Genomic DNA, 23,304 nt, shown 5'->3' with positions numbered 1-23,304 from the left:
TAATAACCTTTTGAAGTATAATGTTAGAATATTACTTGTATCCTTGAAACTATAGCTTTAGAATATATATATAAGAAATATGCTTATCTTACGCCTTATTGAAGCAGAGAAAAACAGCTTGAGAAAAGAAGATGAACATCACATCAAGAGTTTATAGTTTCGACCAAAAAGAAGCTAGAATCACTGTTACGAGATTTATAGTCTCTGCAATTAAAAGGTGAACACACATCTGAAGAGCTAGACCCCACCACATGAGATTCGTCTTTCTTCTTTCAGAAATGAAACCATCACCATCTAGAGATACTCCTTTTGAGATACATCCTGAAAAACTAAGATCACAATAGTGTATAGAATCATGATGTAATAATTTAGAATAAAAATTGCTGATGAGTAAAAAAATTAGAAACAGAAACTGCTGAAAAAGCTGATAAGTACCCCTATAAATACCTGTAACCCTCAATTATCGGTGTGCAGTTGGAGGGGAAAACTTCCCCCACTGTACCCAGCGCTGTATTGCTCATACTTTACCATATTAAATAATAAATTGATTGCTGCTTGAATATTAGCCTAGTCAAGCTTCTTATTCATGACATTAATACAGCATAACTTTCTGACAAAACACATATAATATTCATTTTAATATTCGCGAAAAGTCAATCATAAAATACGCATTTTTGCCACAGGAGGACTGGGCTCTCCCAGTTATTCCCTGTGCAGGCGTGACCCCCCCCTTCCCCTCAGAGCTCTCCCGCGCTGAGGGGCCGCTGCCGCTTCCCGCCCTTCGCGCCCGCCCTCAGCGGCCGCCGGGAGCTGGGGCCGCCCCGCCCGCCCTTTTATCGGAGCCATGGAGAAGGAAAACCGCTTTAAATTGTTCATGCCGCCGCGTCTGAGCGCTGGGCAGGTGTCTGCGGGCAGATCCCAGGTAAGTGCTCGGCCGCGGGGCCGCTGAGGGCGGCCCATATCACACCTTCCCCCGCCTCCCCCGGCTGCCCCTTCGGGCTGTGCTGCTCTGGAGGCCGCGGCTGAGGAGGGGACGGGGGGAAAGCGCAGGGGCCCTTCTCCGGGGACACGGGGACAGTGCTGGGCCCGGGGAGTGCCCCGGCAGGGCCCCGAGCTGGAGCACACACACACCTGCCCCTTGCTCCCAAAGAGCCCCGAGCTGGAACACACACACACCTGCCCCTTGCCCCGGGCTGGAGCATACACACACCTGCCCCTGTATAGGCCGGGAGGGCTCCTGTGCTGGACTCATTTCTGTGTGTATGCCTAGTGTGGCACATGCACAGACATCTTTGGTTTGAATTTCAAAAACCTTTGTTGTTGTTATCTATCAAAACTGAAGGGAATCATCTTCTCAAGCATCCGCTCTGTGTTGTAAGTCCGTGTTTGATGTGGGTAATTCAGCCCAGAGAGCAAGCAGGGCTCTATCGCTGGCCGGGGTCTGTGTACAAATCACCAACGGGATGGGATTGCTGAGGAACTGACTTGAGCTGTTTTATTTTCCCATCATCAGTCTCATTACATGGTTATGACAGTGGGAAGATGCCAGCAGCTCACATCCCAGGCAGCTGACCAAGAACTTAATGTTACAACTTACTTTAAAAGTTTTTTGACCAGTCACACAAATCAAAAGCACATTGACAGTAGTTCAGTCCAAGCACTATAAGCACACGTACCTTTGGTTAAAACAATGCTTGCTTATTTTGAATACAATACCTGCTTTTAAGCCTTAAAGCAAAATGCACATAGCTCCATTATTAACCTTAAAACTTCCTAATATCTGGCTAGATAAACTTTTCTGTAACTTAGGGAGTTATTCTAGCCAAACGTTAATACACAGACCATTGTTCTATTTGTCCTTACTTTTCTACTTTTTACATTATTTTTTCTGCTGACCTATCTCATGGCTACTGCTTGGCTCTAATCCCAGTTCTGCTGTCTCTGAGACTGCCTTTTGCAGCTTTCTGAAACCCCTCTGATTTTATGTATTCCCACAGGCCCCACTCAGATGCTCGCACTGGTATTGGTGTCTTGGTCTCACTAGATCAGGTGTGCAGTGAAAATGTACTGTCCCCGCACTGAGTTACGGGAATTCCACAAGTTATTTTTTCATGTCGAAGCTCCTAATGAAGTATTTTGAGATTAGGGATGAGATATTCTGACAGCAGATGAGTTAGCTGTTTACAGGATGAACTTCTGTGACTTCAAAACCTTGTAAAAGGGTATTCTCATGCTGACACATAATCAGATATGGTTTAGAAGTGCCCTTGGAAGTAAAGCAAAAAAGAAATATCAACTACTGGTCTTGAAAAAAGTAATTTGTCTCCCTGAGTCCTTTGCCATGCAGCAGTGCCCAGACAGGCAGAAGCTGCTGAATTCCCTGCATTGAAAGCTCCCCTTTGGCCACAGTCTATAAATCAAACTGCAGGACACCAACAGTTTGATCAACCACTGGGAAGTAAGAAGTGAGTTCCAAAGCCATTACCAATACCTTGGGCTTTGAAAATTGTAGGCAGCTGTTTTATTAATGATAAATTCTATTTTCACATCATCTGTAGGGATTTTTTTCTCTTGGATTTTACAATTTATTTTTTACAAATCTACCCATAAGGAACTAATTTTTTAATTTGTGCAGGGTTTTAATAGATGTTCAGATGATGACTTTAAGCTGCCATTCGGTGTGTGGAGCCGTGGCGAAATCACTGATTCAGGTACAACTGGAATGTTTGCCATGCACCTTCTTTAGATTTTTATATATTGTCAGGTTTTAATTTTCATGAGTAGTCTCACAGTTCCATATCTGTAACTGTTAAATACAGTTTCACTGTTACTTGTTTTAGAAATACATTGATCAAAATCTCTTCATGTTTCAGATACAATTTCACAGCAAGTGAAACTTTGCTCTGAAGTAGATGAAGAGGTGAGCTAAGTATCAACTCTGCCCATCTAATTAATTCCTTGGGGTCTTTTGAATTTGTTCCCAAACAGTGCCTAAAGCATTATTCAGTAGATATTTTAGGGCTAAAGGGAGTAGTCAAAAGGGAATAATATTTTCTGTCTCCTGTTTAAAGCTGAATAACTTGGAGGAGATATTTGTGATTTAGTGAACATGCCTGGAAACAAATCTTTAAAAATTAGGGTGATTGCAATATTGTTGTTGTTTTTTTCTTTGTTTGAAGTGCCTGCGAAGTCTATGAGCTTTATTTAGAGTAAGACTTAAACACTTAAGTATCCTTGTGGAACTGGTTCTGAATATTCTGTTGAGGGGCAGAAGGGTTGAAGTCAGAGTATTCTTTGGAAAACTGAAGTAGATTATCCCAATTGCCTTGTCTGGCTTTATTTTATCTGTAAAACAATGAATTCAGTGGTTTCCTCAAGCACTGTATTCTTCTCACAGTGTCTTTACCAGCACATCTCTGCTTTAGCACAATTCAGTACAGCTCATTTTTTTTGCAATACCTTCTGTACTTTGCAGCTACAAAACACTGTTTGCTACCACAAAATAAAACACATTTCTTGTGCTCTTTCTGCTGATTTTCATATTCCTGACAACTTTTTAGACTCTTTTAATCCTAAGCTATTAAAGTACCATCAGGACTGTAACAAAAGTGTGATGCAGCCAAAACAAGGATGGTGTTTGGGAGTGTTGTAAGTGAACCAAAGGGCTTGTGTGTTGCTCTCCCTGCCTCGACCACTGGCCCAACACTGCTTGTAGGGCACTTTCAAGGTGTTCTAAGGGCACAAGGGTGGTGCTTTTCCTTCCTGCTCTGTGTGAGCAGAGAACTGCTGGGACACTTGGATATTTATAAATCCCTGGGTCCAGATGGGGTCTATGCCAGGGTGATGAGGGAGCTGGCAGATGAGCTTGCCAAGCCTCTCTCCATCATTTATCAGGAGTTGTGGCTCACTGTGAGGTTCCAGATGATTGAACACTGGCCAGTGTGACACCCATGTACAAAAAAGGTAGGAAGGAGGATCCTGGTAATTCCAGGCCAGTCAGCCTGGCCTCAGTAGCAGGTGAGATAATGGAGCAGTTCATACTGAGTGCTATCACACAGCACTCACAGCATGGCCAGGCTATCAGACCCAGCCAGCAGGTGTTTACCAAGGGTGGGTCATGTCTGACCAAGCTGGGCTCCTTCTGTGAGCAGGTGACCGCCTGGTGCATGCAGGAAAGGCTGTGGGTGTTGTGTATCTGGGCTCCAGCAAGGCCTTTGGCACTGTCTCCCACAGCACACTCCTGGAGAAGCTGCAGCCACGGCTGGGACAGGAGCACTCTGTGCTGGGCTCAGAACTGGCTGCATGGCCGGCCAGAGAGTGGTGGTGAATGGTGCTGCATCCAGCTGGCAGCCAGGCACCAGGGGTGTCCCTCAGGGCTCTGTGCTGGGACCAGTTCTGTTTAATATTTTTGTAGACTACATGGATGAGGGCATCAAGTCCTTGATCAGTAAATTTGCAGAGGACACTAAGCTGGGAGCTTGTGTTGATCTATTGGAAGGAAGGAGAGCTCTGCAGAAAGACTTAGATCAGTTGGATGGATGGGCAGAGTCCAGCAGCATGAAGTTTAATAAGTCCAAGTGCTGAGTTCCACATTTTGGCCACAAAAATCCCCTACAACATTCCAACCTGGGGACAGTGTGGCTGGACAGTGCTCAGGCAGAAAGGGCCCTGGGGGTGCTGGTGAATATCAGCCAGCAGTGTGCCCTGGTGGCCGAGAAGGCCAAGGGCTCCTGGCCCGGATCAGGAATGATGTGGCAGCAGGAGCAGTGAGGTCATTCTGCCCCTGTACTCAGCACTGCTGAGGCTGCACCTTGAGTGCTGTGTCCAGTTCTGGGCCCTCAGTTTAGGAAGGATGTTGAGATGCTGGAGCACATCCAGAGGAGGGCAACAAGGCTGGTGAGGGGTTTGGAACACAAGCCCTGTGAGGAACGTCTGAAGGAGCTGGGCATGTTCAGCCTGGAGAAGAGGAGGCTTAGGGGTGACCTTATTGCTCTCTACAGCTTCCTGCAGGGAGGTTGGAGCCAGGTAGGGTCGGTCTCTTCCACAGGGCAGCACTGACAGAACCAGAGGACACAGTCTCAAGCTACATCAGGGAAGGGATAGGTTGGATATTAGGAAAAAGATTTTCACCAAAAGAATAATAAAGCGCTGGAATGCTCTTCCCAGGGAGGTGGTAGAATCACCATCTCTGGATGTGTTTAAAAAAAGACTGGACATGGCACTTGGTGCTGTAGTTGAGGTGTCAGGGCATAGGTTGGACTCGATGATCTGAGAGGTCTCTTCCAACCTCATTATTCTGTGATTCTGTGTGTGTCCATGGCAATATCACAGGTACTCCTGGGCAAAGTCTCTGAAGCTGCTTTTACTTAACTCAGCAGTGTCTGTCAGAAGGAGAGGACAGAAGTGGTGGGAAGAACCTACTAGAAGGAATTTTGGCTTCACTGATAATTCTGGCAAAACTTTTATTGATTTTGGTGGACTGAAGTTATCCATGTCTTTAGGCCCATCTATTTGGTGATGTCTGAAGGGGATTTGGGATAGTTCATTGTATTTGTTTCTCCTGTGTGCTTTGTAATGCCTTTTGATACATACACAGAGGATGCACAAAGATTTAAACTTGGACTCCTGATCATATCTAAGCTTATATCACCATCTGTGGAAAAATATTACTCTTGTGATGTTTCTAGGAGAGAAATATGTTATCTACAACAATATTAATTAGATATTATATACTATAAATTGGATAGTATTTGAGATTAAATTGTGGAACCTGTTTTAATAGAATCCAGAAACAATGAATGAATTGTTCTCAAAACTCTACAAAGAGGCTGAGAAGATCAAGCAGTGGAAACTGACTGTGGAAACTGAACTAAACCAGAAAGAAAGAAAACTCCAAGAGAATAGAAAGATTATTGAAGCACAGAATAAAGCCATTCAAGAACTGCAGGCCAGTATTGTATAGTGTACATTGAATAGATGAAGTTCAGTGTTTCCTGATTCAGTATGACACTATTATTGATACAATTAAATATTAAAGACTGTTGCAGTTTGGTTTGTGCCTTAAGAAAGGGATTATTTTGAGAAGTTGCAGGCACCTGTCCTGTGTGAGTGTGTGTATGAAGAATATACCTGTAAGTATCTCATTTGCTGGTAAATTATTGTTCATTAATTACTGCATCTTTCATGAAAAAGATGACTCAGCATGTAATACCAGATAAAACAGACTTCTGTCTACTGATGCCCTAAATGACTTTTTCATGAGGGATTTGAGAAATCAAAGTGCATTTCTAATACATTTTTCAATAACAGTCTTTTTGCATTTGTTCCCTATGAAATCAGTTTGAAAATGGAAAACTCCATTTGAAACTGGAAGATGAGATATGTGAAAATAAAGATCTCTTGAAAGAGTAAGTAATAGAACCAAGTATATATTTTTGTGGTGGAAATAATCCATTTTCACATGGGCAGTTTTATGTAGCTGTTAAATATTGAAGGTCATTTCCATTGTTACTCCTTAGGTGCACAAAGTACTGTGCACTCCTGTGCAAACATGATATTTTTTCCTCCTTTAGAGCTGCTGCTTCGAGGCATCTGTGTAATCTGCTCAAGGAAACCTACACTCGTTTCACAGAGAAGACCAGCAAATGTAAATGCTTTTTTAGTTTTTATTTATCAGAGTAAATGTGCTTCTAGCTTGCTCTGAATTCACAAACAGAAGCAAGAAGAAGAAATTTCTCGTGCTGTTCAGAGAAGTTCTCCAGTTGAGATCGACTGGATGTGGCTCTCAGAATGAGAAGTGAATTTTAAGTGGCTCACAAAATTGGAAGTGAAGCCCCAGGTCTAACAGACTTGTGGTTTGTAATGCTAAATGCAGAGGGCTTTTGAAGGCAGTGAAATTGTTTGCTGCAAGGTTGCCAGCCTGGGAGCTCTTTGGGTGCCCAAACAGTGCTCCGGGTTTGAGGCAGTGCCCACAGCCCCGACTGGCACTGGAGCCACTGCAGGGCAGGGCAGGGCTCCCCAAGGCTGCTCAGCCCATTGAAGCTTTGCAGTCCCAGCCACACTCTGGGAATATATTCAGACATAAGAAGTGACACTTCATGCCTGTTTTTAGGCAGTAGAATCTACTCTAAATTCCCAGCACTCTGGAACAAATTTCCAGAGCTGACATTTCCTGTTTTCAGCCATCACACATTTGTGGGGAAAAAAGGTCTTAACCCCAAGGTATAATGAGTAACTGGAATTCTTCTCATGAAACTGAACAAGCCAAGACAGTTGGATAACCTAATGAAGTTTAAATTCTTGAGGTTTTAAAACATGTTCTTGATTGGGAATTTTACTTTATATGCAATTTAGAATTTTACTAACTTGATCGTGGATACTTAAGAAGTGTCTGTTTCTTTTTTGTCTTAATTCTAGAAACACTAGAATAGTTGGAATACACTTAATTCTAGAAACACAGTGCATAGATGTACTGTTCTTTTTTGATACCTGTTTCTGTTACTGTTCTCTTTTTAATTGTTTTCTATCAATTACAAAAGGGAAAGAAAAGAAGGAAAATATGGACATGGAGTGTTGCAATTTTATGACAGATCTGTGGTTATAGATTATAGTTTATAAATACCAACAGTTTTGATACATTATGATTCAACAGCATTAATACTATAATAATTAATATGGTCACATAAGCTGATCCAGAATTACACTTTTCACAGAAAAAAATATCTTGGGAAGGAAATTTAAAAGCTGAGCTTGCTCAATGTTTCAATGAAATACACATTTTCCCTAGATTCTAAATTTTTTTAGATTGTAACTTTTGGCACCATGTTTCATAATGACTTATTTAATAAGAATGGAGCTGATAATTCCTTTTTTAATTCATTATGCTGATTAAGTATTATGACTTGGGCAGCTGGCATTCTTGTTCAAAAGAAAAACTTTCTCCTATGTTCTTGCTTTGATAGATGAACAGGAAAAGGAAGCAACAATACAATTGTATGAGGAACTTCACAGCAACGTAGAAGTAAGTGACCAAGCTTGATGAAAGGAATGTGAGTTATGTGAGCTGAGCTGAGTGCCATGTTTATGTTGGGATACTGTTTGTATCCATCATGTGTGGGTATCATGTCATGTATGATGCAGGAAGTTGGGTTTTCAATCCCTTTTCAAGAATTATTTTTGTGTTACATCAAACACATTCAATGGAGAAAGTGCAGCAGTGTGTGGGATGTAGATCCCTGTGATCTGGGTGATGTGTGCTTAGTGCTGGGTCACTGACACAACTTCTGGCTTCTTTCTGGGCTCTGTTTCACCTCCCTGCTGGTTCCTCAGAATGGTTGAGGTGGGCAGCAGCCCCTGGAGAAGTTCCAGGGTTTCCAGTATTGAACTTCAAATATTAAATTTTGGTTTTAGAGAATGACAGTGGCATTTGAAGAGCTTCGTGTGCAAGCAGAGAACGACAGACTGGAAATGAGTTTCAAATGTGAGAATTCTGTTTATTGAGTTTATGCAGCTGGCTCAGTTTTGTACTTCATAGCTTGTGTTACACACGCAGTGTCAGGGCAGGCAGATGTGAAGTGCTGGAATGGTGAGCAGCTCACACTGAGACACTGGGACCCTTCTTTTATTCATGCTGCCTTTGGTCACTGCCTGGCCGCTTCTGTTGCTGTTCCACTGGGCCAAATCTGAAACTTTATTTTTCAAACAGTCACTCAAAATTGAAGTTTTGTCTGTGAAGTACAGTCTAGAGATCAATATTTATTTCACATAGTTTGTTTATTTAAATGAGAATCCACTAGTGTATAGCTACAGAAACTTTAGCTAAATGCTCTCTCTCTGTATGTATAGCCTGTTATGTTCCTGTTTCATTTTCACATGGTCTTTTCTGTTTGTATTTTGATTATAAAATCAAACATTGCCTCAACAATTACTCTTGGAAAACAAATGGTAGAGCTGTAGAATTCCAAGCAGTCTTAAAGTGGAAGTTGTATTGAACTTGGAGTATATTTCAGCTAGAATGTTAACTATGGATGTTACTGTATCTCCAAAGTAAAAGAAGAAGCGGAAAAAGTGGACAAGTTTGAGAAAGAATGCAGACTGGAAGTCAGCCAAAAGGAAAAGCAGGTTTGCTCATTTTACCATCTAATATGTAGAGCTTTATTTGTGCCTAAAGGGGCAATGCAAGAGCCAAGAAGTGTTTCTGGGTATTAGTAAAAAAGACAAAATAATGTCTGAAGCTGCATTTAAGTCAAATTCTGCTAAGTTTAATGATGTTTCAGTACCTTTAGTCTACTGGAATTGATGGTTTGATTTTGAATTGGAGAACATTTTGTTTAGAGTAATGTGACTTGATCAATATTTGGCTAAGATTGTATCTAGCCAAATATTATCTATCTATCTATCTATCTATCTATCTATCTATCTATCTATCTATCTATCTATCTATCTATCTATCTATCTATCTAATCTAACTTCAATGACAGCAAAATGTCTGCTTATCATAGCTGGGGTACAAATGAAAATTATTATCTGTCCCTTTTCCAGACTTCATGATGATATTTCTTGCATTTTTCTAGATTTCAGCTCTTACCATACAGAGAGATGAAAAAGATGATGTCATAAAAGACATCAAGGCTCAGCTGCAGATGTCACAAAATAAGATTGCTGACTTAATGGAAGCAAAATGTAAGAGTTCTGCCTGCTGTATTTAAATGTAATTGTTTACAGAATTTCAATGTAGTTGTTTATGATTGTTTATTTATTATATGTAATTGTTTATTAGAAGCATAGGAAACAGGGCCATGATAGTCTTATTCTGTTGCTGGTTGGCAGCAGAATTTTGGGGCCTTGAAGGCCTTCTTTTTGTTTGGAACAGGAGCTGCTCATGTGGGAGCAGGACTGGCAGGGCAGTTTTTAGGGTGAGTCAAGCAGTGAGAGCTTTTGAAAATTGCAAGGGGAAAATATGTTGCTTCAGTTTTGCAAATTTAAAGTCAGGTAGATGTCACTGAGGAAACTTACTTTTCAGAACTTACTTTTCAATATTTTAAGCCATCTATATTCAAATTTTATCTATCATTTTATAGTAGATGATGTCAATACCATTGGTCTTTGTTACATTCTTTAAATGTATGTAATTTTCCATTTTTAGCAGCATTTTTTAGTAAATATCCTATTTTTAACAATATAAACTTTTTTTTTTTTTGTTTAGTACATAATGAAGAAATATTAAAGGAATCCCAGGTCAGTAAAGAACATTTGAGGGCAGAGCTGGAAGAGGCTAAAATTACATTGCAAAAGGCAGAGGTACCCCTTACTTATAGCTTTACAGTAGAAATAGACTAGATGATCATTTGCATAAATAATTATGGATACTTTAGACACGAAACAGCTGTAGCTGTTTGTTGGAAAACATGTTTAGAAATGATATCATGTCTTGAAGGTTGCTCAGAAGAACTTGGAAACTGAATTCCAGACTACAGTGAAAACATTAATTCAGGTCACTGGAGAAAAGGAAGAGCAGGAGGAAGAATGTAAAAAACTGAAGGCTTTGCTTGCAGCCCTGACAGAGGAGTTTGAGACTTCTGTTGCCAATTTGAAAAGCTTGCTGCAAGAAGAGCAAAATAGGTAAATTAATGAGTTGAAATTCCAAGAGTGATCTTACAGGTTGCAGTCTATAACAAAACCAAGAACAATTGGAAATGAAGCTGAAATTTGGAGGTTTTTTTCACACAGTGGTCTAAATGCAGAGAATTTATGTAATTTTTTTTTTTGTTTGTGATAGTTACTACTGTATAAAAAGTAAATTTTGCCCCCTTCAACTTGCATAATTCTGTCTTTAAAAAATACAGATTTCTGTAGATATATATTTGTTTACTTTTATGTCTACTGTTCTGAGGTTGTAAAACTGTAATTTGATGTGTGTTGCAGGCAGATAAATTATCTGCCTGTTAAAAGTTAAATGTTCTTAAAGTGCTTGTGGTAAGACTTTGTCTTATTGTCCTGTAAGTTTCAAATGCAGTCCTTTGTACTCTACATTTGGGATTTTTCATTTACCATTTTTCTAGATTAAAGAAATCTGAAGATGATTCAAAGCTGCTTACCTTGGAGCTCCAGAATAAATCTGCTGAACTGGGTAAGGCTTGTAGAAAGACAGAAAATGAGCTGGGCAGTAATAAAAATGTTTTCTGCTCTTTTCTGGAAATGGACTGTCTCTAGTAGTTGAAGAAATGATTTTACAGTACCTGTACCTGTCAGGAATGCCTGGATTTATTTTTACTCAGCTGATCCCTTTTCTTTGGGGGTCATTGGTACTGGCAGCAGCCAAAGGGCAGTGCTGTGCACAGCTCCAATAGTCAGACCATTCATGCATAAATTCCTCTGCAGGTCATTTTGGTTTGCAGCGCAGAGCAGCAGCACTGCAGGTGCCAGGAGTGACTTCTGCAGCAGAGATAAAACCCTCCCATGGAGGTTTCTGTGACCCTCCCCATGCTGGAAGTGGAATGATGCTGGCAGGGGTTCTCTTTAAATATCATCCATTTGATACCCTGTGGTTTCTAGGGATGTGCTCCTTAGTCCCCAGAGTAAGAGCTCTGCCTTGCTGTTGAGAACTTGTAAAAAATACCAGAATTGTGACTGTGCACACAGAAACCATCTGGAAGTTAGTAACAACTGGTTTCCTTTCTCATCATATCCATCTGATACCTTCAGCAGTTCAGATTTTTTCTGGAACAATGCAGGTGCATCAATACTTGGAGAATACTCCAGTCTTACAGTCCATGGTTTATTTGAAGCTATAATTGTGGAAAACATAATAGGCTCTAAATTTTATTTAGGATAAATATTTAGCTTCTCTTCAGATATAGATTTGCTAATGTCTGAATCATCTTTTCAAATCTACATTTAGATTAAGTCATAAATTAGCTTTTCATTTTCTTCACTTAATCCAACAAGTTTTGAGAACTGGGTATTGCAAAAGGGTAAATGTTTTATACTGCCTGCTAATAATGAAAAATTATTCCTGTTCCATTAATTTTACATTCCATGTGCTGTAGAAGAGATGACTAAAGTAAAATGTGATAAAGAAGTGCAACTTGAAGAGCTGTCAGAAACTCTGGTAAATGTTCATTTTATTAATCTCATGGCATTTGCTCTTCATATGAAATTCCTCTTGCTTTGTAAGTATCTTAAATGCCATAAATAAACACCATCTAGTCTACCTTAACATTTCTACTAAACTTTCTCACACACAATTTCAGTGTTTTCTTTTAAGAACTTCTTTATCGCCTCTGTTTTTCTTGTCTCCCATGCTTTTGGTTTTTCTTGTCTCTTGTGCTTTTGGTTTTCCTTCTCAAGGTTTTTGGTTATTTCTTCTTTGTTCATGCCCATTCAAATGCCACTCCCTCTGGATATAAATTTTTCCCATTTTTTCTTCCTTCCAGGAAGGTAATTAGCTCTGGCCTCTGGGAACCCTTCTGTGCTGTGACACAGGCCCATTTTCTGTCACAGAAGTCAAAGCTATATGAAATACACTCTTAACAGAAGTTTATTTTCATTATGATTTTATATTTACAAGCCTAATAAGAATCCATATCAACTAAAGTTAAGAGAGTGTGAAATCAGGAGTGCATTTTACTGTGTCTGCTTGTTATAATCTGTGCATTGAGTGTTCTGAACTGAGTTTCACTCATTTTCTAAAATTGGCAAATTGGAGGAACTTTGATTGAAGAAGAATCTTGAGGCTACTGTAGAAAATATGCAGAGAGAGAAAAATGGGGAGAGAGAAATGAAAATGCTCTCCAAATGAGAGAGGTCTGAAGCAGGGCAATAGTAACATGTTTTTAGAAATAGTGAAGTTGCACATCATGAACTTGTATACAAGTTTATACATAAGAAACAGCACCCAGAGCAGGGTCCCACCCTAATTTTGCAGCCCAGGTAATGAAACTCACAGCAGGGGACAGACATGAACAGCACTGGTGTCACAGTTCACTGTCTCACGCCACTTCCAGATACCAGCAGAGATTGGAAAGATGCAATCTGGATAATCCATGGCATGGATGTTTTTTGGTTCTTCTGAAAGCCTTGTGCTCTTAGCTCATGTCTGATAACCTCCAGCAGTTGGAGTTTGCACATGGATACTCAAAACTCTTCCTTTTCATTTTGCAGAAAGAATTCCATGGTTTGAAAGCACAGCTGACAAGTACAGCTGAGAAGGAACAAGATTATTTAAAGCAGCTTGTGACTCTGAAAACAGATCTTGAACAAGAGGCGTATGACCATTTTGAAAATAGAATATTTCATTAGTTTTGGTGTAATATAGAAGTTGCTTTAATCCACAGTGAAATGAACTATGATTGTTTTCTAATGGAAGTTTTGAACCACATATATGACATTATTTATATACTTACATTTCTAAATTCCCCTTTCTCTATTTATATGTATTCTATGGCATATGTAGTTGTTCCATATCTCTCTGACTTATTTAACAAGAAGAGAAAGTTTCTGAATTCATTGTTAATCTTGCTTTAAAATACATCATCTTCACTAACCATTATATTTATATAAAAGTTGACTCTGATTTTCTTTCCTTCTTCTGTCACCTTTTTACATCTCTCTGACTCTGCTGCAAAGCTTGTATTTGTAGATAAAGGCCTGGACTTCTTTCAGCATGGAATGACACTTGATAATGGGTATGTTTAATTTAAAAGGAGATTTCAAAATCCATCTTCTTATTCCTCTTGGCCATTTGGTTTAAATTAGGTTAAAGAATGAACAGCTAACAGTGTATCTGAGTAAGCTTTCACTAGAGAAAGAACGAACAGCACAAGAGAAAAATGCTGTGGCTGCAGAACTTAAGAAACTGCAAGAACAACAAGAGGCAAGTTGTAAACTTCCAGCTTTCTTGAAAGGACAATACTCAGTTTGACAAATGACTCAGTTTTGCAAATTAGATGATGAGCTGCAACATGACTTGGGTCTGTAGAGTACCTGAGCTACTTTTTGTATTTGAATTGGAAAGGAAGTGTATTTACACTTGTGAACAAGGCAGGTTTGTGTGCTTTGGATGTCTTTGAATTTTTTAAGAAGTCACTTTGAATTTTATTTCTTTGCTGACACATGGGTCTTTATTTAGGATAGTAAGAAAAAAGAAGACAATACAAAGCAGTTAGTTGAAAATCTAGAAGAGGCAAATAGCCAGCTAAGGCAAGTAAAAGCAAATATTATTAACTGATATTGTTAAAGGAAGTAGACTCAAATAGTTAGTTGTGTTCAAATGCTGCTTTCTGGGATTTTTTGATTAATGTTTTTCTAGATTATATAGCTAAACAGAAACTATTCAGAATTGCTGTTGGCCAAGTAGAAATTTTCTCAGATTAGAAATACCAATTGCTGCAGATACAATGTTTGCCATCATTTTGTATTCCATAGTAAGAGCTGTCTTGTTTTGCATTAGACATCTCAGGTGTGAAGGAAATTCAAATGGAAGTTGAAGGTTATGGATGAAATGTGGCAAGGCAAAACTGGATCAGAGTTACTCTCTGTATCCCCAGTTCAATAGGCAGCTCCCATGTTTCCCAGCTGCATTGCAATAGTCCAGGTCAGGATGTATTTTTCTGGGGTTCCTGGAACATCTTCTCCTACTTAAAAGAAGTATGGACAGTTCACATATTGACTTACTGGGCCTGTCGCTGCATTTCAAGAACATTTTCATTGAGCAGCTTATGAAGTTCCCATCAACATTAGCAGCTCTTTTTAGAAAATAAAATATGGGTTTATTAGAAGTACTGAAAACAAGTTAAAGGCAATATGTAAATATATACTAATGTTTGTTAATTTGGTACTTAGAAATGAACTGGAGTCTTTGAAGGAGAAAATGGCAAAGACAGGTGAAGAGATGAAAAGTACACTGGATGAAAGAGAAGAAAATGTATGTCCTGTGTCATGAAAATATCTTACAGAACCTGCAGGGCAGCATTCAATGTAAAATCTTTGTTGGGATTTTTTCTGCAGAGCTCTGCCTGGGGGATGTGATCTCTGCCAGAGGTTTCTTCTTTCCCAGCTGCTGCCAGCTGTGCCCTTGTGTGTCCACATGTGAGCCCTGGTATTTCAAAAGACAAGCATAGTCACTGGGATGTTCACTCTTTGCTGGAAGTTTAATATTGAAGATTTGTTTGTTTTCAGGCAAACAGAGAACCTGTTTTTCTGTTTCTTATATACCCACTCAGTGATGGATGGGCTCTGGATTAGCTTTTTATATGTATTGTGAGTTTGAGCTTAAATAGATACAAACATTTTTACTTTCTTTCTATTGGTTCAAAGCAACCTGGGGTTTTTAGCATTAGAATGGATTTCAAAATTTCATTGTAAAAGCCTAATATTTACAATTTTAATTTCAGGTTAAGAGAACTGAAAATGAAATTTCAAGAAAGGAAAAGCCATTGAAGATTGTAGAAAATAATTGGGAAAATTCATTTTTTCGTTGATGTAGGGAACTTCATACCAAGTGCATTTTTTAAATTGTGAAAATGCTGGGGGTTTTTTTCTTCTTCTTTCTTAATTCCATAACCACTAAGGAACTGGTTCACTGCTGTTAATTAACATCTTGTGGTACTTTATGGCTAAAACTCTGATTATTCTAACATGTCAGCTGGTGTTTCAGTCTCATTGGAACAAACCAGACTGGTGCAAGGGCAGATTTGAGAACATTTACAGGAATTGCTCACATAGGGAGTCATTTGTTGAACTTACTAATTCACGTCTGAAATATCTCTTTCAGATGAATAATCTGAAGAAACAGGTGGAAAATAAAACCAAATGCATGGAAGAGTTGCAACAGGAGGTGTGTAGAGATTTTAAATGTCACAAATACATAAACACATTATACTTTGGGTTGCCTTTTCAGCAGGTTTGTGTCTGCTGTGATGTCTTTAGATACACCTATGTAATTTAAAAATTCTCCTTTTTTATCCTAACCCTGAGCAAACTAGGGAGTCAGCTTTGGAATCACTTGATTTGTGTAATGAGCCTTAATTTGAAAAAAGCAATTACAAAAATAATATCTTTAATAAACTTCTACTCTTTTTCATTTAGTGCATAGTGTTATTTATGTACTTGTATGAGTATCTCAGTTATCACTAGTAGAAAAGAATTCTGCACTAGCACAAATTGTATAAACTTCAGTGTAAAAATAAATAACTTGTATTTTTGGTCATGACATCTTCACACCTTCTGTCAGCAGCATCTTAGTTTTAATTCCCATTCCGCTCCTCATTTGTTATTCCCTGCTGCTGCTCAAGAGGAGCCTTTCCTAAGGTCATGAAGAAACAGTAATTATCACAGAAATTTGCTGAACATTCATTTGTTTGAAGAATTGTTCTGGAACCTGAGCTGCACAACAGAGAGTTATTTGCCTGATGAAAGCTGGAATTTCTTGATGCAGTTAAACCATGACATAATTCTGTGAACTTATTAAGATACAGTGCTTGTTTCATTTTATTTCAACAGAATAAGGTGCTGAAAAAGAAAATTACTGCAGAAAGCAAGAAAAGCAACACTTATGAAGGGAAGGTAGGTTTAAATAACATCATGTAGAAGATGAGGTGAGTGTTTTAAGTCCCAGTGTAAGTAATGATAATACTTGTTAAATACATTCTGAGCTGGTTTATGGATCTGGGATACAGACTTCGCAGGAATGAGCTCATAGTTTTTAGAAGATGGTTCCATTTTAATCATTGGGCACTGACTATTGGACATTTAAGAGATGGATTCAAATTGCAATTATGATGCTTCTAATCTGTTCCTTACTTTTTTTTTCTTTTGTTGATAGTGGACTGAACAGGGTTCAGCAACCTCATTGTAACAGAAAAGCATTTAAAAGACATATATATACATATATATATATATATTACTCTTTTTAGTCTGTTCTTTAAATGTGTTCTGCAGTGGCAATCCCTCTGATGGGAATATTGTGTCCAGCTTTGGGTACTGCACTTGAAGAAAAGTGGAGTTTTTTGAGGCTATTCATATGATAAACTTAAAAGGAAAAACTGTAATCAAAATGCACAGCTGGGAGGAAAATGTACCATAAAACCTGTGAAAATCTGATACAGATTTACAAGAGAGAAGAAACAAACATCTGTGTTTGTTTTTTCCTGAGGCATTCAAAGCATTTAGGGTGACTGCTTAGGGCAGTCTTCCCCATTGTGCTGTTGCCATTGTTCCTTTGAGTATTTTCTAACTCACTTCAGGCCAAAGTTCAACTCTTTATTAAAAAAAAAACCTGAACTTTTAAATAGGAAACACTTGAATCATACCTGAAAAGTAACAGTGTTTGTGCTCAAAAATAAGAGGTAAGAAAAAAATCATCAACATAGTAATTACTAAACAAATAACAGCAGCAATTCTGCATTCTCCAAAGGTGAATAAATTGCAGTTAGAGATGGAAAATATGAACAAGCAACATAAGGAAGAAGTTGACATCTATAAAAAAGAAATAGAAACAAGAAAAGTAAATGAAAATAAACTTCGTGAAGAGGTGAGAGGTGTTAATTTTTACTGCAATTTATTTTTTTTAATTTAAAATGTTTTTATGAAGATTTATTGGCCAGAGTCCTTGCTCATATTTCAGTCTTATTAACATAAATGGAACTTGTTGTGAATCCCTGTGAACAAAGCTTTAGTACTGTTAGGTGCTTAGGTTGAAGTATTTGAATATGTCTTTGAAAATGAGAACTCAATTAAAAATTCTTTCTTTCAAGATATAGTTCAAAGAAATTCCACCCTTGGTATAAAGTCAGCCCAGTTAAATTAGATTATAACTTCTCCCACATTAGTATTTTTCTGCCCACACATTTTTTGATGGCAATGCTAAGAAATGTTAGGGCAGAGTGCTTGAAATGGCCTTTTGGTTTGGAGTGAGCTTGCCTGCCATGGCTGTACCTTTGATCTTGCCCATGTAAACAATCTGCAGAAAAGATGAGGCATTTGAAAGGGATCTTAAAAGCAAATAAAGCCCAAGTGGGACTGCAAACTTTGTACCCACAGGGGGAAGAAGAAATTAAGATTTTAAAAAAAATATATTGTTATGTTGATGAATGAAATGCAATTTATTACTGACAGGTAGAAAAGATGAGGTTGCTTTGTGATGAAACTGCAATGATACAGAGAGAAACTGATGCCAGATGTCAGCACAAGATAACTGAGATGGTGGCACTGATGGAAAAGCACAAGGTCAGAGATTTTCCTGCTTGCTGTGGTTTGCAATGTGTGATACCATGTCAATACCATGTTTATAACTTGTGACACCACATTAATGACCTTTCAAAAGCAGAAACAGGCCTGAGTCTGGGAAAAGGAAGCTGAACACATGCTGGACTTTGCATCATCTAAAATCAAATTCATTGAAGATTTTGAAAAGATTCCTATGGGCAAATAATTCCGGTCATCCAAACTTCTGGGATTTTTAGATTTTTTTTCAATTCAGGCTTCCTTTGATACCATGTGAATGCAATATTTTTCAGTATCAGTTTGGCCTCTTTCTCAGAGGTTACCTAGTGACTGTCAGCAGTTTAGCTTGACACATTTTAGTTTACCTTTCTATTCCTCATTTTGCAATATCTTTAGCAGATACATTAATAAAGATGGCACAGCTGGCTCTTAGTGCTGAGCACATGTTGCTGCACAGAAAAAAAGCACTCTCTGCCAGTCCACAAAATAATATTTGAATTGAGCATTTTCTGTTTTACAGTTTGTGCAGAAGCATCAACGAATCTTTTCTTTCTGAATCTTAAGAGCCTGGTTTGAAAAAATGATGTTTTAAGACTGGATAACTCCATAATTGTAACATTTAGTCACATGTTTTGAGTTTGTTGTTGGTTTGGTTTTTTTACCACAGAATGAATATGATAAATTGGTTGAAGAAAAAGATGCAGAGTTAAAAGTATACAAAATGAAACAGCAAAAGCAGATATCATCAGAAAGAGCACTGGTAAGGAGCACTTTGCAATGGTCAATAATTCAGTGAAGGGGCTGATGTCCTTGTGGAGTGGTTTTATACTGGCTAAGTGCCAGGCACACACAAAAAAACATTCACTCATTTTTCTCTGCTGTAGTTGAGCAGTGGAGGGGAAAGAAAAATTCAGGGACTGAGTTGAGATAAAGATTAGGAGAAAAACACTTTGAGGGTAAAGCAGATTCAAACTTAAATAGTATAAAAAAATATTATTAATAGAATTAAAAGTGAGTAATGAGAATTAAAATAAACCTTTAAAACACTTTTTTTTCCAATCCCTCCCTCTTGCCCACCCACAGCACAGAGAGACAAAAGATGTGATCTTCAGTCAGTGTGTGACTTCTAAAAATCTTTTTTCAGTTTGCTTCAAAAGTTTCTTTTCCTACTGTGCTCTGGGGTCTTTCCCACCAGAGACAGTTCTCTGGGAACTTTTCCAGTATGGTTTGAATTTTTACCAGTAGCAATCCCACCCAACCTGCTGCACCAGATCTTATTCTGGGCACTAAAAACTCAAAATGTTTCTAAAAAGAAATTGGAGTAGCAGTGTGTTTGTGTCTGCTCCTCCAGGTAGTGGGTCATGTTCTGACTCCCCACTTTGAATAGGAAACTTTTGTTTTAAATATTTAGATTGTGCCCTCTCACCCCTGTTCTCCCAAGGGTTTTAAGGTATTACCTTGAACACTTCTGATCAAGTACCTGTTTCTAACAGTGCTTCAGTCTTTTTTAAACAAGCTAAAGCAAAGCTTCAAGTATAGGGCTGAAAAGCAAATAGAATTATCTTGTGTACCTAATGAGTGTCCCTGTTAATTAGTCCCTGTGTCACCTGGGACTGTTTTCCTTTTTCTGGGCTGTGCATAGTTAACCCTGTCCTCTTTTTAATGGTTTGTAGGAAAATGAACTGTCATGTTTGAAAAAGGAACTGTCCTCCCTTAAGGAACAACTGAAAGCAGAAATGGAAGAAAAGGTGGAGTTTTTTATTCCTTGAGCAGTGGGGGTGACAGGTGTGGCCTGGGCTTGTGCTGTGGGAAGAGCTGGATTAGAAATGAAACTGAACAGAAAAATAGTGACTTTGGAATGCTCGGGTTGTGCTAAATCTGCTAAAATGTGCTAAATCTGGTCATATTTTTGTGTGAACTTTGTAGCAGTCTGTGATTATAGACTGTGCTCTGTCATTACACCAAGAACATTTTTAACAACTGAAATCAAATAAATATGTCCTTGCTGTCACATAACTCTTTCGTAGGAGAATTTCGTAAAAGAGCACTCTGGCAGTATGATTCCTGAAAGTGAAAAGAAACACAAGGTAACTTGAACTTTTTAATTGCTTTTAGAATTTGGGAGTGTTTATATGTGTAGAATCAATTGAAATGCCATGACAATGACATGTTTATTTGCATTCAACAAAAGACATTGGAATGCTTTTGACTTCAAACTTTTTAAATTATAGAAAATACAGACTTATGTTCCTGGTACTCCTAAACCTTGTTTAGATCTATACAGTGAATCTATTCATGTAAAAAATAGAAAGTCTCCAAATTATATTCCTAAAATTAAAAAGATAAAAGTAAAAATAAAAAATGTGTTCTTCTGAACAGGAAGCCCCTTGGGCAGTCCAACATTGAAGTTTTGTAACTCCTAACAGTGAATTTTTCTTGTTGCATTTTTCTGCCTGTATTTCTTACTTCTCTGTCGATGATTTTTTTTCCCCTGGGATAAGAAGGGATTTTAAAGGGTCACACCATTCCATGGAGATATTAGACAGCAGTTTCTGAAAGGGCTCCCAGTGTGTAATTTTTCTTGCTCAGTTGTTGATTTTTTTATGTCTCTACAATTGTTTTACTTAGTATTAAAAGTGTCCATTTGTAAAGGCACTTTTCCTCTATGGAAGAGAAAAAAGCTGATATAGCTGTAAAAATGGTCAAAGTATCAAAGTAGTCCTGACTGCAGAACTCACCCTTCTTCCTGTCAGGAGTTCACTTGTGGTTTTCACATTGGAACAGTGGAATCCAGCACCATTTTGATGTTATCTGTCAAGAAAAGGGTTGCACTGGACCATTCAATGCTTCTCAGTTTAACTTCTAATGAAAAAATTATTTTAAGTAACACCAATCTTGATATAGCTATCAGTCTTTCTCTGGAAGCCTTTTCCTGCAGTTTTGTTTGTTCCCATTTTCTTTGATGTTTGATAGAGTCCAATGGAGTGGCTACAGTTCAGAATAACCTAAATTTCTGCAGATAAGCATGGAGAACTTAAATACAATGTGCCATGAAACTCAGCTCTTCCATAGCTTCCCCTTCATTCTCCTCATTTGGCAACAAAAATAGTACAAAAAATGATATTTATACCCCACCCCACTTTGTTTGGATCTTTGCTCCATGTTTGGATGGAAAGATCAGAGTTCCACCATTTCTCTCAGGTGAATTCTTGGACACTCAGACTGTAAACTGGGTCCTGAGTTTGGCTTTAGATTCCATACTTACCCCATAAAATATAATCTAAAAAGAGAAACATTTTCTTTCCCAGACATATGTTATAAAGACTCCTCCAAGGGATAAAATGCAGAGTGGAAGAAGCACAAACCTGCCTGCAGAGCAGAGCAGCAGGAAAAAGCAGAAAGTGCTTGTGCAGCTGGACACTGAGTCAGACAGCTCTGAGCACACTGACCTCCCGGTAAGAGTCAGAGAACAAATCATGTGCTGAGCAGCTCTTTGTGCTCACTGCTGGGGCTGAGAATGGAAATAAAGAGTTTGGGCTTCCACATTCAAGCCAATATTTATGTGTATATTTTTAATTTATTGGTTCTTTCTGGAATTGTATGTACATAATTAACATTCTTTTTATGGAACTGTTAAGCCTCATAATGACATCTTAACTTTTTTTTTCATAGTTTAATATCCTTAGGGGGAAAGAAAAAGTATTTTTAATATAGTGTGACTAAGTAACTTTCAATTTAACTTTTAACTTTTAATTTAATAGAGCATAGTCTCGGAAGAAGAAATGTTTAAAAATTTGTACAAAGATTATCCACAAGCTTCACAATTACATTCCACAGCACCAAAAAAGGTATGTTAGCCTTTCCTAAGATTAAACCAAGCAGTTAATCAGATTGTTAACAGAAACTAAAGGATGGCTTTATTTTCCTTCCTAGAGCCCAGCTCCATGCAGTGTGAAATCTCCAGGCTCTGCTCTGAAACTCAAAACCATGAGGAGAATGCGTGAGGCAGGCTGGACTGCACTCTCCAAAATGGACAGGAAAAGGAAAATTAAAGATGCTGTAAAGCTCTTTGCTTAAAATGCAGAAATATCCAGTGCCCTGGCATTGCTTGCAGGGCTGTTTTTCTCTCAGAGTTAGTGATTTGTTGCATTTTTCTGTCATACTCAGTGTGTTTAATACTATGTTCATTCCTTTACACAAATAAACTTTAGAGATCCATAACTGCAACCCCTGCAGAGCATTTTCCACCTTTCCTCCCTTGTGCTTCAAAATGTTGGGAAAAAATTGGCCAGTTTTAAATTTGGAAATAAATAGAACTACATAGAAAGTTGTTTCAAAGCTGTTTCTAGCATTAGAAATTCTAGTTTTAAATAACTTCTGTTCTTTTACATTTACTCTGTTTCTCTTAACACATAAATACTTAGTGGAGAAAATGTAGCTGTTAAATGAATGTTCTTTTACTGAAGTCCACTTGCTTTTTCCTGCATTTTAATGGCTGTTAGACCGGTCTTTTAGATTTTTTTATTTTTAGTATGTTAAAATGGTTTTGAAACTTCTACAATTTCAGTAGAATTACTTGTATTTAAAAATATTTCAGCTTCATAAGGAGTAAAATATGCATGTTATAAGATTGTGAAGACAATGTTAAGATGCCATTAAATTGTTTATCTGAAATATAAAGTGTGGGACTATTTGTTGTTGCTTTACATATTTGAACACAGACAGAAATCACCCACTGGGCCTTCCTAGGGACCAGCACAAGGATAGTTTAGAACATCTATTTCTGTATTAATCCTTGATTAATCTTGGTTTCACAACAATGACAAACCCTACTTCAGAGCCTAGACATAACAAGAAAACTACAAGTACATCTTAAAATATCATGAAAAATCAAATATCCCAAATGCAGCTGAAGTGGGAAGCAAAACATATTTGTTTTATTATTTTTGTGTAGTCTTAGGGATAGGCCAGTAGTTTGGGTTCCTTATGTTGAGCTGTTGAGCAGTGATGCAAATGAGATTTGTTATTGTATGTAGCTAACAAATATTGTGCAAAGACCTGGAAGAATATGCTGTGCTTTCC

General features: G+C 38.1%; 1 pseudogene; it reads left to right on the top strand.

Moving 5' to 3' along the window:
- The first annotated feature begins 844 nt into the window (after positions 1–844).
- LOC134413757 (synaptonemal complex protein 1-like) lies at positions 845–22,843 on the top strand (annotated as a pseudogene).
- The last annotated feature ends 461 nt before the right edge of the window (positions 22,844–23,304 follow it).

Source organism: Melospiza melodia, unplaced genomic scaffold (assembly GCF_035770615.1).
Source record: "Melospiza melodia melodia isolate bMelMel2 unplaced genomic scaffold, bMelMel2.pri scaffold_51, whole genome shotgun sequence".
NCBI classification, from domain to species: Eukaryota; Metazoa; Chordata; class Aves; order Passeriformes; family Passerellidae; genus Melospiza; species Melospiza melodia.
This window is presented reverse-complemented; position numbering and strand designations above follow the sequence as displayed.